The sequence below is a fragment of the Mustelus asterias genome, unplaced genomic scaffold (assembly GCF_964213995.1).
Source record: "Mustelus asterias unplaced genomic scaffold, sMusAst1.hap1.1 HAP1_SCAFFOLD_2502, whole genome shotgun sequence".
Lineage (NCBI taxonomy): Eukaryota > Metazoa > Chordata > Chondrichthyes > Carcharhiniformes > Triakidae > Mustelus > Mustelus asterias.
Window position 1 is genome coordinate 13,294 of NW_027592447.1, and position 13,294 is coordinate 26,587.

Genomic DNA, 13,294 nt, shown 5'->3' on the forward strand with positions numbered 1-13,294 from the left:
CATGCTAAATTGCCCCTTAGTGTCCAAAGATGTGCAGGTTAGGTGGATTGGCCATGCTAAATTGTCCCTTAGTGTCCAAAGATGTGCAGGTTAGGTGGATTGGCCGTGCTAAATTGTCCCTTAGTGTCTAAAGATGTGCAGGTTAGGTGGATTGGCCATGCTAAATTGTCCCTTAGTGTCCAAAGATGTGCAGGTTAGGTGGATTGGCCATGCTAAATTGCCCCCCTAGTGTCCAAAGATGTGTAGGTTGGGTGGATTGGCCATGCTAAATTGCCCCTTAGGGTCCAAAGATGTGTGGGTTAGGTGGATTGGCCGTGCTAAATTGCCCCTTAGTGTCCAAAGATGTGCAGGTTAGGTGGATTATTGGGTTATATGTGTGTGGTTACAGGGATGGGGCCTGGTGGGGTTGCTCTGTCGAAGAGTTGGCGGAGGCTCGATGGGCCGAATGGCTTCCTTCTGCACTGTCGGGATTCTCTGATTTAAGCTGATTGGTGACAGGTGCCTGGTCATGTTCCTTTTGTCTGCAACGCACTGGTCACCTGACAATGGATCTAGTAACTTCTGTGCCGGTGGGAGCGAGCATGTCGGTGGACCCAACTACAATCCCAAATTTTGTTTCCTTGGCGTCAGTCTTGGCGCACTCGGGATTGGTCAGCCAGTATCTTCCAATCGCGGGGCCACACCTGACGTCAGACAGGACGTTCGGGGTTTTGCGAGGTCCGGCTGGGAGAGAGGGTCAATACTCTCGGCCTTTGGTGCCCGGCCAGCGGGGTGCGCTGGTTTGACACCATCCAGCGGCGGTTCGGGCCTACGGCCTACACACCCGGCATCACACAGTCATTGAAATCGATAGAACACGTCACTCGGTTGCGCGGGAGACGGAATGTCTTCTCGGCTTGAGGGCGGCAGCCAATCAGCGGAGAATATCACTCGTTACGCTACTGCATAACAATGAGACTGGGAAACATTTCAGGACCTCAGGCTTTAGGCCTGATCACCAGAGGAGAGGAAACATTTCAGGACCTCAGGCTTTAGGCCTGATCACCAGAGTAGAGGAAACATTTCAGGACCTCAGGCTTTAGGCCTGATCACCAGAGTGCAGTGAATAGTGGTCTCACCGGGGTAGCCATTTTGATTGGAGGGCGCGGGAATGTAGTGTTGCAAAGTTGAGTTTGTGACATTGGAAGTTGACGTTGATAAAGATGTAAAACATTGTAAAAATGTGAGAGGAATGAAAAAAACATAGTGCGGTCTCAAAGGCCAGGCAACAGGGTTGCTTTGGTAACAGGCTTTTAGGCATTTTTGGATTCAGCCAATTCAATTTTCGAGATGGCACTCGGCTACCAAGAACCTATAAGATTTGAATGCGATGTTGTTGACAATATCAGATCAATCCTATTGTCGGGAAACTGATAGGTCACCACAGGTATAAAAGAGAGTGTGAGGGGGCAAAAACAGGAGTTAGCAACTGCCACCTCTCGAGTCCGGAGAGCAGCTTTCCACCCTGCCATCTTCAGATATCCCTTAAGAGAACGCACCGTCTCACCAGCGAAAGGTACCAAATCAGAAAGAAGTTACAGACAGAAAAATTAACCGAGAAACCGCAGAAGACTCCAAAAGACACAAAACCTGGTGGTATATTTTTTTGAGAGTGACCAAGTTCTATCATTAATTTTTTGTTAACGAAAATGTGAGGTCATCCATTTTGGTCGGAATAACAGCAAAATGGACTATTATTTAAATGGTAAAAAATTGCAGCATGCTGCTGTGCAGAGGGACCTGGGTGTCCTTGTGCAGGAATCTCAAGGAGTTGGTTTGCAGGTGCAGCAGGTAATTAAGAAGGCAAATGGAATTTTGTCCTTCATTGCTTGAGGGATGGAGTTTAAAACAGCGAGGTTATGTTGCAGCTGTATAAGGTGCTGGTGAGGCCACACCTGGAGTACTGTGTACAGTTTTGGTCTCCTTACTTGAGAAAGGATGTACTGGCACTGGAGGGGGTGCAGAGGAGATTCACTAGGTTGATTCCGGAGTTGAGAGGGTTGGCTTATGAGGAGAGGCTGAGTAGACTGGGGCTATACTCATTGGAATTCAGAAGAATGAGGGGAGATTTTATAGAAACATATTATGAAGGGAATAGATAAGATAGAAGCAGGGAAGTTGTTTCCACTGGCGGGTGAAACTGGAACTAGGGGGCATGGCCTCAAAATAAGGGGGAGCAGATTTAGGACTGAGTTGAGGAGGAACTTCTTCACACAAAGGGTTGTGAATGTGTGGAATTCCCTGCCCAGTGAAGCAGTTGAGGCTACCTCATTGAATGTTTTTAAGGCAAGGATAGATAGATTTTTGAACAGTAAAGGAATTAAGGGTTATGGTGAGCGGGCGGGTAAATGGAGCTGAGTCCGCGAAAAGATCAGCCATGATCTTATTGAATGGCGGAGCAGGCTCGAGGGGCCAGATGGCCGACTCCTGCTCCTAGTTCTTATGTAAAGGATATTGTATTAATTTGAACAGCATTCCAGTAGAATTTTATTTTATTTGTCCACCTTACAATGAGCGTCAGGTATCTCTGTTAGTTAACCACAAATGTTACTGAAGGACAGTTCACCTACTGGGGGGCTAGCACAGAGAGGATGGGCCGAGAGGCCTCCAGTCCTGTATGACCCTATGCTCTTGCTTTCTTTCCCCCGTCCCCTCTTCTCCGCAGAGTCTGATCACAGCCCATGAGCAATTCAAAGCTACCCTGCCCGAGGCGGACAAGGAACGCATGGCCATCCTCGGAATCCAGAACGAGATCACCAAGATTGCCCAGACCTACGGGATTAAGCTGTCCGGAATCAACCCCTACACAAACCTGTCTGCCCAGGAGATCGCTGGCAAGTGGGACAAGGTGGGTCTCCGGCCCGGGACCCCAGCGCCCGGCGGGGCACCGAACCAGAGCGATGCGGGGCGGGGAGCATTTATCAAACACCGAGAGGCTGTTTCCCCTCGTGGGACAGTCCGGGACCAGGGGGAGTAATCTCCGAGTGAGGGGGTCTATGGGGAGAGAGAGCGGGGCAGTGGGGTTAGTTTGGGGATTGATACAGGGCTATGGGGAGAGAGTGGGGCAGTGGGAATAGTTTGGGATTGATACAGGGCTATGGGGAGAGAGAGCGGGGCAGTGGGGTTAGTTTGGTGATTGATACTGGGCTATGGGGAGAGAGTGGGGCAGTGGGATTAGTTTGGGATTGATACAGGGCTATGGGGAGAGAGAGCGGGGCAGTGGGGTTAGTTTGGTGATTGATACTGGGCTATGGGGAGAGAGTGGGGCAGAGGGATTAGTTTGGGATTGATACAGGGCTATGGGGAGAGAGAGCGGGGCAGTGGGGTTAGTTTGGTGATTGATACTGGGCTATGGGGAGAGAGCGGGGCAGTGGGATTAGTTTGGGATTGATACAGGGCTATGGGGAGGGAGCGGGGCAGTGGGATTAGTTTGGGGATTGATACAGGGCTATGGGGAGAGAGCGGGGCAGTGGGATTAGTTTGGGATTGATACAGGGCTATGGGGAGGGAGCGGGGCAGTGGGATTAGTTTGGGGATTGATACAGGGCTATGGGGAGAGAGCGGGGCAGTGGGATTAGTTTGGGATTGATACAGGGCTATGGGGAGGGAGCGGGGCAGTGGGATTAGTTTGGGGATTGATACAGGGCTATGGGGAGAGAGCGGGGCAGTGGGATTAGTTTGGGATTGATACAGGGCTATGGGAAGAGAGCGGGGCAGTGGGATTAGTTTGGGGATTGATACAGGGCTGTGGGGAGAGTGGGGCAGTGGGATTAGTTTGGGATTGATACAGGGCTATGGGGAGAGAGCGGGGCAGTGGGATTAGTTTGGGGATTGATACAGGGCTGTGGGGAGAGTGGGGCAGTGGGGTTAGTTTGGGGATTGATACAGGGCTATGGGGAGAGAGCGGGGCAGTGGGATTAGTTTGGGATTGATACAGGGCTGTGGGGAGAGAGTGGGGCAGCGGGATCAGTTTGGGGATTGATACAGGGCTATGGGGAGAGAGCGGGGCAGCGGGATCAGTTTGGGGATTGATACAGGGCTATGGGGAGAGAGCGGGGCAGCGGGATCAGTTTGGGGATTGATACAGGGCTATGGGGAGAGAGCGGGGCAGCGGGATCAGTTTGGGCAGACCTGTCCCCTGTTGGTGAGCTGTTGATGAATTATCTGCCTGTTCTAACGCTCCGATTGTCCTGCCCTCAGGTGAAGACGCTCGTCCCCCACAGAGACCAAACATTACAGGAGGAACTGGCCAGACAACAGGCCAATGAACGCCTGCGACGCCAGTTCGCTGCCCAGGCTAACGTCATTGGCCCATGGATACAAACCAAGATGGAGGTAACGGTGACTTTAAACCTGTATCTAACCCCGTGCTGTACCTGTCCTGGGAGTGTTTGATGGGGACAGTGTAGAGGGAGCTTTACTCTGTATCTAACCCCGTGCTGTACCTGTCCTGGGAGTGTTTGATGGGGACAGTGTAGAGGGAGCTTTACTCTGTATCTAACCCCGTGCTGTACCTGTCCTGGGAGTGTTTGATGGGGGACAGTGTAGAGGGAGCTTTACTCTGTATCTAACCCCGTGCTGTACCTGTCCTGGGAGTGTTTGATGGGGGACAGTGTAGAGGGAGCTTTACTCTGTATCTAACCCCGTGCTGTACCTGTCCTGGGAGTGTTTGATGGGGGACAGTGTAGAGGGAGCTTTACTCTGTATCTAACCCCGTGCTGTACCTGTCCTGGGAGTGTTTGATGGGGGACAGTGTAGAGGGAGCTTTACTCTGTATCTAACCCCGTGCTGTACCTGTCCTGGGAGTGTTTGATGGGGGACAGTGTAGAGGGAGCTTTACTCTGTATCTAACCCCGTGCTGTACCTGTCCTGGGAGTGTTTGATGGGGGACAGTGTAGAGGGAGCTTTACTCTGTATCTAATCCCGTGCTGTACCTGTCCTGGGAGTGTTTGATGGGGGACAGTGTAGAGGGAGCTTTACTCTGTATCTAACCCCGTGCTGTACCTGTCCTGGGAGTGTTTGATGGGGGACAGTGTAGAGGGAGCTTTACTCTGTATCTAACCCCGTGCTGTACCTGTCCTGGGAGTGTTTGATGGGGGACAGTGTAGAGGGAGCTTTACTCTGTATCTAACCCCGTGCTGTACCTGTCCTGGGAGTGTTTGATGGGGGACAGTGTAGAGGGAGCTTTACTCTGTATCTAACCCCGTGCTGTACCTGTCCTGGGAGTGTTTGATGGGGACAGTGTAGAGGGAGCTTTACTCTGTATCTAACCCCGTGCTGTACCTGTCCTGGGAGTGTTTGATGGGGGACAGTGTAGAGGGAGCTTTACTCTGTATCTAACCCTGTGCTGTACCTGTCCTGGGAGTGTTTGATGGGGGACAGTGTAGAGGGAGCTTTACTCTGTCTCTAACCCCGTGTGGTACCTGTCCTGGGAGTGTTTGATGGGGACAGTGTAGAGGGAGCTTTACTCTGTATCTAACCCCGTGCTGTACCTGTCCTGTGAGTGTTTGATGGGGGATAGTGTAGAGGGAGCTTTACTCTGTATCTAACCCCGTGCTGTACCTGTCCTGGGAGTGTTTGATGGGGGACAGTGTAGAGGGAGCTTTACTCTATATCTAACCCCGTGCTGCACCTGTCCTGGGAGTGTTTGATGGGGACAGTGTAGAGGGAGCTTTACTCTGTATCTAACCCCGTGCTGTACCTGTCCTGGGAGTGTTTGATGGGGGTCAGTGTAGAGGGAGCTTTACTCTGTATCTAACCCCGTGCTGTACCTGTCCTGGGGGTGTTTGATGGGGGACAGTGTAGAGGGAGCTTTACTCTGTATCTAACCCCGTGCTGTACCTGTCCTGGGAGTGTTTGATGGGGGACAGTGTAGAGGGAGCTTTACTCTGTATCTAACCCCGTGCTGTACCTGTCCTGGGAGTGTTTGATGGGGACAGTGTAGAGGGAGCTTTACTCTGTATCTAACCCCGTGCTGTACCTGTCCTGGGAGTGTTTGATGGGGGACAGTGTAGAGGGAGCTTTACTCTGTATCTAACCCCGTGCTGTACCTGTCCTGGGAGTGTTTGATGGGGGACAGTGTAGAGGGAGCTTTACTCTGTCTCTAACCCCGTGTGGTACCTGTCCTGGGAGTGTTTGATGGGGACAGTGTAGAGGGAGCTTTACTCTGTATCTAACCCCGTGCTGTACCTGTCCTGTGAGTGTTTGATGGGGGATAGTGTAGAGGGAGCTTTACTCTGTATCTAACCCCGTGCTGTACCTGTCCTGGGAGTGTTTGATGGGGGACAGTGTAGAGGGAGCTTTACTCTATATCTAACCCCGTGCTGCACCTGTCCTGGGAGTGTTTGATGGGGACAGTGTAGAGGGAGCTTTACTCTGTATCTAACCCCGTGCTGTACCTGTCCTGGGAGTGTTTGATGGGGGTCAGTGTAGAGGGAGCTTTACTCTGTATCTAACCCCGTGCTGTACCTGTCCTGGGGGTGTTTGATGGGGGACAGTGTAGAGGGAGCTTTACTCTGTATCTAACCCCGTGCTGTACCTGTCCTGGGAGTGTTTGATGGGGGACAGTGTAGAGGGAGCTTTACTCTGTATCTAACCCTGTGCTGTACCTGTCCTGGGAGTGTTTGATGGGGACAGTGTAGAGGGAGCTTTACTCTGTATCTAACCCCGTGCTGTACCTGTCCTGGGAGTGTTTGATGGGGGACAGTGTAGAGGGAGCTTTACTCTGTATCTAACCCCGTGCTGTACCTGTCCTGGGAGTGTTTGATGGGGGTCAGTGTAGAGGGAGCTTTACTCTGTATCTAACCCCGTGCTGTACCTGTCCTGGGAGTGTTTGATGGGGGTCAGTGTAGAGGGAGCTTTACTTTGTACCTAACCCCGTGCTGTACCTGTCCTGGGAGTGTTTGATGGAGACAGTGTAGAGGGAGCTTTACTCTGTATCTAACCCCGTGCTGTACCTGTCCTGGGAGTGTTTGATGGGGGTCAGTGTAGAGGGAGCTTTACTCTGTATCTAACCCCGTGCTGTACCTGTCCTGGGAGTGTTTGAGTGGGGACAGTGTAGAGGGAGCTTTACTCTGTATCTAACCCCGTGCTGTACCTGTCCTGGGAGTGTTTGATGGGGGACAGTGTAGAGGGAGCTTTACTCTGTACCTAACCCCGTCCTGTCCCTGTAGTCGGGGAAGGGGGGAATCTCTGACACAAGTTGAGGGCTGTCGAGAGCACTGTTCTGACTGGATATTTTGTGTGGGTTTCAGGAGATTGGTCACATTTCCATTGACATTACGGGGTCATTGGAGGATCAGATGAATCACTTGAAGCAATATGAACAGAATATCATTAACTACAAGTCAAACATCGACAAGTTAGAAGGCGATCACCAACTCATCCAAGAGGCCTTGATCTTCGATAACAAGCACACCAGCTACACCATGGAGGTAGGCACGGGGAGCCAGGGCCCCAACAGGTCAGAGTTCAAAGGGCAAGGAAAATGGCGCCGGGGAAATGGCCACGGAAGCGTCTGGATCATTGACTGATTCTGTCCTTCAGGGGAGCAAGTCTGCTACCTGTACCCAGCCTAGCAGCATTGCAACAGTGGGAGGCCATTCTGCCCCTCTCTCTCCAGCCTGTTACACAGGAACAGGAGGAGGCCATTCAGCCCCTCTCCTCGAGCCTGTTACACAGGAACAGGGGGAGGCCATTCAGCCCCTCTCTCTCCAGTCTGTTACACAGGAATAGGAGGAGGCCATTCAGCCCCTCTCTCTCTCTCTCTCGAGCCTGTTACACATGAACAGGAGGAGGCCATTCGGCCCCTCTCTTTCCTCAAGCCTATCACACGGGAACAGGAGGAGGCCATTCAGCCCCTCTCTCCAGTCTGTTACACAGGAACAGGAGGAGGCCATTCAGCCCCTCTCTCTCTCCAGTCTGTTACACAGGAACAGGAGGAGGCCATTCAGCCCCTCTCCCCCAGCCTGTTACACAGGAACAGGAGGAGGCCATTCAGCCCCTCTCTTCTTGAGCCTGTTACACAGGAACAGGAGGAGGCCATTCAGCCCCTCTCTCCTCCAGCCTGTTACACAGGAACAGGAGGAGGCCATTCAGCCCCTCTCTCTCCTCGAGCCTATCACATAGGAACAGGGGGAGGCCATTCAGCCCCTCTCTATCCCAGCCTGTTACACAGGAGGAGTCCATTCAGCCCCTCTCTGTCTCCAGTCTGTTACACAGGAACAGGAGGAGGCCATTCAGCCCCTCTCTGTCTCCAGTCTGTTACACAGGAACAGGAGGAGGCCATTCAGCCCCTCTCTCCTCCAGCCTGTCCTCCTATTGAATTGGATCTCTGCTGATCTGTATCTAAACCCCATCGCCCCGCCTCGGGTCCCGTGACCCTTAACCTTCCCCCCGTACCCAACAGTAATCTCTCAATCTCAGTTTGGGACATTTCCAGTTGACCCCCCGGCTCCCGCAGCCTCGACAGCTTTCTGTGGGAGAGAGTTCCGGATTCCCACTCCACTTTGTGTCAGGAAACGCTTCCCGATATTCCCCCCCGGAACGGCTGGGCTCCCATTTTGGCTTCCTTCTCTCTCCCATGATGGCTCACCTGGATCCCAGTCGCTGTCTCCAGGTGAGTTTTGGGCTGTGTTGTTGGGTTCTGGCTGGGAAGGTGATGTTTCGCTGACTGACATTTCTCCCCTGTTTCCCCCCCGACCCCCGACCCCCGACCCTCAGCATATCCGTGTTGGTTGGGAGCAGCTCCTGACGACCATCGCCCGGACCATTAACGAGGTGGAGAACCAGATCCTGACCCGGGACGCCAAGGGAATCAGCCAGGAACAACTCAACGAATTCCGAGCATCCTTCAACCACTTCGACAGGGTGAGGGGGCGGCTGGGGGGGGAGGGGGCGGCTGGGGGGGGAGGGGGTGGCTGGGGGGGAGGGGGGGTGGAGAGGGGGGGCGGCTGGGGGGGAGGGGGCGGCTGGGGAGCAGGTGGGGAGGGGACGGCTGGGGGGGAGGTGGGGAGGGGGCGGCTGGGGGGGAGGTGGGGAGGGGGCGGCTGGGGGGGGAGGTGGGGAGGGGGCGGCTGGGGGGGAGGGGCCGGCTGGGGGGAGGTGGGGAGGGGGCGGCTGGGGGGGAGGGGGCCGGCTGGGGGGAGGTGGGGAGGGGGTGGCTGGGGGTGGGAGGTGGGGAGGGGGCTGCTGGGGGGGGGGGGGGAGGTGGGGAGGGGGCGGCTGGGGGGGAGGGGGCGGCTGGGGTGGAGGTGGGGAGGGGGCGGCTGGGGGGAGGTGGGGAGGGGGGGAGGGGGCTGCTGGGGGGGGGGAGGTGGGGAGGGGGCGGCTGGGGGGGGGAGGTGGGGAGGGGGCGGCTGGGGGGGGAGGTGGGGAGGGGGTGGCTGGGGGGGGAGGTGGGGAGGGAGTGGCTGGGGGGGGCTGGAGAGAGGGCGGCTGGGGGGGAGGGGGCGGCTGGGGGGCGGTGGAGAGAGGGCGGCTGGGGGGGAGGGGGCGGCTGGGGTGGAGGTCGGGAGGGGGCGGCTGGGGGGGAGGGGGCAGCTGGAGGGGGAGGTGGGGAGGGGGCGGCTGGGGGGGAGGTGGGGAGGGGGCGGCTGGGGGGGGAGGTGGGAAGGGGGCGGCTGGGGGGTAGGGGGCGGCTGGGGGGAGGTGGGGAGGGGGCGGCTGGGGGGGGGAGGTGGGGAGGGGGCGGCTGGGGGGGGGAGGTGGGGAGGGGGCGGCTGGGGGGGGGAGGTGGGGAGGGGGCGGCTGGGGGGGGGAGGTGGGGAGGGGGCGGCTGGGGGGGAGGTGGGGAGGGGGCGGCTGGGGGGTGGAGGTGGGGAGGGGGCGGCTGGGGGGGGGAGGTGGGGAGGGGGCGGCTGGGGGGGGGAGGTGGGGAGGGGGCGGCTGAGGGGGGGAGGTGGGGAGGGGGCGACTGGGGAGGGGGAGGTGGGGGGGGGGGAGGTGGGGAGGGGGCGGCTGGGGGGGAGGTGGGGAGGGGGCGGCTGGGGGGGGAGGTGGGGAGGGGACGGCTGGGGGGGGAGGTGGGGAGGGGGCGGCTGGGGGGGGGTTGGGGCGGGGGCGGCTGGGGGGAGGGGGCGGCTGGGGGGGGGTGGGGAGGGGGCGGCTGGGGGGAGCGGGCGGCTGGGGGGAGGTGGGGAGGAGGTGGCTGGGGGGAGGTGGGGAGGGGGCGGCTGGGGGGGGGAGGGGGCGGCTGGGGGGGGAGGTGGGGAGGGGGGGCGGCTGGGGGGAGGTGGGGTGGGGGCGGCTGGGGGGAGGTGGGGAGGGGGCGGCTGGGGGGGAGGTGGGGAGGGGGAGGTGGGGAGGGGGCGGCCTGGGGGGGGAGGTGGGGAGGGGGCGGCTGGGGGGAGGTGGGGAGGGGGAGGTGGGGAGGGGGCGGCCTGGGGGGGGAGGTGGGGAGGGGGTGGCTGGGGGGGGAGGTGGGGAGGGAGCGGCCTGTGGGGGAGGTGGGGAGGGGGAGGTGGGGAGGGGGCGGCCTGGGGGGGGAGGTGGGGAGGGGGTGGCTGGGGGGAGGTGGGGAGGGGGCGGCTGGGGGGTGCGAGCAGGGGGAGTGCGAGATGAGGGAGTGAGAGACACAGGGGGATGGGGGGAGTGAGGGAAAGGGAGAGAGAGAAGGGGAAAGGGAAAAGAGAGAGGGAGACAGGGAGGGAGGGAGGGAGAGAGAGAGGGAGGGAAGTGGGGGGAGAGAGAGAGAGGGAAGGGGCAGAGAGAGAGGGAAGGGATGGGGGGGGAGAGAGGGGAGGAGAGACGGGGAGAGAGAAAGGGAAGGGAGAGAGAAAAGGGGAAGGGGGTGAGGGAAGGGAGAGGCGGAGAGAGGGAAGTGGGAGAGAGACGGAAGGGGGGGAGAGAGAAAGAGAGAGACGGGAGGGGGGAGAGGGAGGGAGGGAAGGGGGGAGAGTGAGAGAGAGAGAAAGATAGAGGGAAGGGGGAGAAGAGAGAGAGAGGGAAGGGGGAAGAGAGAGAGAGACAGGGGAGTGGGGAAAGGGAGAGAGGGAAGGGAAGGAGAGAGAGAGAGAAAGAGGGAAGGTGGAGAAGAGAGAGATTGAAGAGGGAGTGTGAGAGAGGGGTGAGTGGGGGCGAGAGGGAGGAGAGAGATAGATGGGGAGAGGGAGGGAAGGGGGAGAGAGAAGGGGGAAAGGGGAGAGAGAGGGAAGGGGAGAAGAGAGAAGAGGGAGGGAGAGAGAGGGAAGGGGGGAGAGAGCGGGAGGAAGGAGAGAGAGGGAAAGAGGGAGAGGGGGGGGGGAGAGGGAGGGAAGGGGGAGAGAAGGGGGAAAGGGGAGAGAGAGGAAAGAGGGAGGGAGACGGGGGGAGAGGGAGGGAGGGAAAGGGAGACGGGAGTCAGGCTTGTGATGTGAAATAAATTGAAGCGTTTCCATTTCTAAAGGTGCTGTTACATCACACAGCGTTTACAGCACAGAACGAGACCATTCGGCCCGTCTGCTGAGGGTTCTGTCTCACACCAGTCTCTTCCCACCCCCCTCTCCATCTCCCCCCATCACCATCTCCCTCTATTCCTCTCTCCCTCACGTGTTTATCCAGCTTCCCCCTTTAAACATATCGATATTATGTGAGCCCCACATTCTCCCCCACTCCCCGTGGGGGCGAGTCCCACATTCTCCCCCACTCCCCGTGGGAGCGAGTCCCACATTCTCCCCCACTCCCCGTGGGAGCGAATCCCACATTCTCCCCCACTCCCCGTGGGTGTGAGTCCCACATTCTCCCCCACTCCCCGTGGGAGTGAGTTCCACATTCTCCCCCACTCCCCGTGGGAGTGAGTTCCACATTCTCCCCCACTCCCCGTGGGAGCGAGTCCCACATTCTCCCCCACTCCCCATGGGAGCGAGTCCCACATTCTCCCCCACTCCCCGGTGGGAGTGAGTCCCACATTCTCCCCCCACTCCCCGTGCGAGCGAGTCCCACATTCTCCCCCACTCCCCGTGGGAGCGAGTCCCACATTCTCCCCCACTCCCCGTGGGAGCGAGTCCCACATTCTCCCCGTGGGAGCGAGTCCCACATTCTCCCCGTGGGAGCGAGTCCCACATTCTCCCCCACTCCCCCTGGGAGCGAGTCCCACATTCTCCCCCACTCCCCCTGGGAGCGAGTCCCACATTCTCCCCCACTCCCCCTGGGAGCGAGTCCCACATTCTCCCCCACTCCCCGTGGGAGCGAGTCCCACATTCTCCCCGCTCTCTGGGTAAAGATGTTTCTCCGGAGTTCCCGATTGGATCTATCAGTCTCTATCTTGTATTGACGGCCCCCTCGTTCTGGTCTCTGCCCCGCACAAGTGGAATCATCTTCTCTCCATCGACCCTATCCAAACCCGATCCATCATCTTAAAGACCTCAATCGGGGTCCCCCCCTCAGCCTTCCCTTTTCCAGAGAAAAGACTCCCGCCCGGGGCCCGTTCAATCTTTCCCAATCTATGGAAGGTCGAATTGATTCCCGTACTGTGAGTGTTATTGAATCAGGAGATTCTACCGGATTGAGGGCGAATACACAGGAAACCAGCACCAAATGCTCGGGCGGCACGGTGGCCCTGTGGGTTCGCACTGCCGCCTCAGAGCGCCAAGGAGCTGGGTTCGATTCCCAGCTCGGGTCACTGTCTGTGTGGAGTCCGCACGTTCTCCCCGTGTCTGCGTGGGTTTCCTCCGGGTGCTCCGGTTTCCTCCCACACTCCAAAGAGGTGCAGGTTAGGGGGATTGGCCATGCTAAATTGTCCCTTAGTGTCCAAAGATGTGTAGGTTAGGTGGATTGGCCATGCTAAATTGCCCCTTAGTGTCCAAAGATGTGCAGGTTAGAGGGATTGGCCATGCTAAATTGTCCCTTAGTGTCTAAAGATGTGTAGGTTAGGTGGATTGGCCATGCTAAATTGTCCCTTATTGTCCAAAGATGTGTAGATTAGGTGGATTGGCCATGCTAAATTGTTCCTTATTGTCCAAAGATGTGCAGGTTAGGTGGATTGGCCATGCTAAATTGTCCCTTATTGTCCAAAGATGTGCAGGTTAGGTGGATTGGCCATGCTAAATTGTCCCTTCGTGTCCAAAGATGTGTGGGTTAGGTGGATTGGCCGTGCTAAATTGTCCCTTATTGTCCAAAGATGTGCAGGTTAGGTGGATTGGCCATGCTAAATTGTCCCTTCGTGTCCAAAGATGTGCAGGTTAGGTGGATTGGCCATGCTAAATTGCCCCTTATTGTCCCGGGATGTGTGGGTTAGAGGGATTAACAGGGTAAATACATGGGTTATGGGGATAGGCCT

General features: G+C 57.5%; 1 pseudogene across 1 annotated transcript in view; it reads left to right on the top strand.

Annotated features, from left to right (window-relative positions):
- LOC144489754 (alpha-actinin-2-like) overlaps window positions 1-13,294 on the top strand; it is a 38,564-nt pseudogene that overhangs the window by 13,243 nt on the left and 12,027 nt on the right. Inside the window, exons 8-11 of the transcript XR_013497044.1 lie at window positions 2,705-2,887; window positions 4,240-4,374; window positions 7,293-7,472; window positions 8,761-8,907. The product of XR_013497044.1 is annotated as an alpha-actinin-2-like (transcript). The remainder of the gene's footprint in view (window positions 1-2,704; window positions 2,888-4,239; window positions 4,375-7,292; window positions 7,473-8,760; window positions 8,908-13,294) is intronic.